This window comes from Propithecus coquereli, unplaced genomic scaffold, assembly GCF_000956105.1.
Source record: "Propithecus coquereli isolate 6110/MARCELLA unplaced genomic scaffold, Pcoq_1.0 Scaffold42, whole genome shotgun sequence".
Taxonomy (NCBI): Eukaryota; Metazoa; Chordata; class Mammalia; order Primates; family Indriidae; genus Propithecus; species Propithecus coquereli.
In genome coordinates, this window is record NW_012149952.1 from 3957227 (window position 1) to 3958852 (window position 1626).

The 1626-nt window shown below is 56.9% G+C and overlaps 1 protein-coding gene across 1 annotated transcript in view; it reads left to right on the plus strand.

Annotated features, from left to right (window-relative positions):
- The first annotated feature begins 395 nt into the window (after nucleotides 1–395).
- Nucleotides 396–1626, plus strand: part of C5AR1 (complement component 5a receptor 1) — a 37369-nt gene continuing 36138 nt past the window's right edge. Inside the window, exon 1 of the mRNA XM_012653316.1 lies at nucleotides 396–431. The gene's annotated coding sequence lies outside the window, so the exon portion shown is untranslated. The remainder of the gene's footprint in view (nucleotides 432–1626) is intronic.

Sequence of the window (1626 nt, forward strand, 5' to 3'; positions counted from 1 at the left end):
TCCAGGGGCCCCAGGGGTGTTTAAGCCAACTGGATCCCTGAGCTTTCCCCCAAAGCTTGGGGCCCTAGAAGGAAAGAGAGATATGGCCACAAGTGGGGAAACTAAGGCCGGGAGAGGGGCCAAGCCTGGGTGGGAGCCCCTTCCACCCAGCTGCCTCCCTTCCTGGAGCAGGAACTTCTACAGTTTTCTGAGGCCTGGCCTCCCTTCTCTGACTGGGAGGGCGTGTTTAGAGTCCCCAGGGTGTGTGCCCCACGGAGGGAGGCCGGGCCGCAGGGCCCACTGCGCAGACCAATGAGAGCTCCAGAGAGGGAAGACTGGTCATTTCCTCCCTGCTGGCTGCGTCTTCCCTGCGGCTTTAAAAACCACAGTCTGTGGGCAGGAGGGACCTTTGATCACCCATCGATCGTCGGGAGCCCCGAGCCCAGAATACGGTGAGTCTCGAAGGGGAATGGGCGCAGGAGCCCTTTTCCCTCATCCCCCCGTCTCTGCCCCTGGGGGCGCCTTTCTCTGTCCCCAACTCTCCCTCTTGCTTGTGTCTCCCTTTCCTTCCTCCCTCTCCTCGTCCACCCTCTCCCGCATCCCAGACTCTCACCTCCAGGGCTGGGATGTGGCCGTGGGATAAGGCCGTCCAGGGTTTACGGGAGCCACACTCATCCCACCAGGCTGGGGACCCGTGAAGGCTCCCAGGGGAGGAGACCCTTGAGTTGGGTCTAGAAAGTTCCACCTTGCCTAAGAAGACACGATGAGTACGAATTCCACAACACAGAGAAACTCAGAAAGGGCCTTCTAGGCTGCAGGCAGGGCAGGGTCTTCAGTCGAGTCCGACGAGAACGGGGTCAAGGTGAAGGCGCGGTACTTAGGAGGACAGAGTGACAGTGGCCTAGCTGGGTTTTAGGGAACAGAGGAAGGCGCCAGTTTGGAAGGATGGTTCTGTAACTCCCATGACACTTCCGAGGTTCTGAATGAAAGAGATGGGGAAATTGAGGCCCAGGGAGGAGCAGAGCTGGCCTGGGTCCTGCCATGGTGGGGGCAGAGCCAGGTCGGCTATCGCTGGCTACAGGAGGGTCCCTCTTCCACCCAGACCTGCCAGTCAGCACCTGCGGTAACGCGGCCTCTGGCCTTGCTTCATCCCCACGAAAGAGGAAACGGAAGACAAGTTGGAAGGACCATGGAGGGGGCGTGAGGTTGCTCCATCCCCCTCATCCCACCCTGAGACTTTCAGCTTTTATTTTGATTTCTTTCCATAAAACATTCCAAAGTATCAAAGAGTACTCAGTAAAACCTCCCTCTTCCTGCCTTACTGCAATGATCCCAGCAAGAGGGACCTGCCCACCCCAGAGCCTCCTCTTTGACTGCTTGTCATTGTCCCCAGAGGCACCATGGGGACCGGTGCGTCAAGGTGGATCTTTCTAGAAATAGTCTACAGATGCCCAAGAATAGATGCTTAGGGAACAGAGTGAGGACTAGTGCTATGGGGGACCCTCAAAGTCAAGTTCAACTTCTGTCTCTGCTCTGTAGTAGCCGAGGAGACTTGTCCGTTCTCGGCTGCCTTTTCCTTATCTTTAAGCCGAGGCTAATACTAGAACCCATGTCGTGGGTTAGCAGAGAGAATTAAGTGAGGTAATA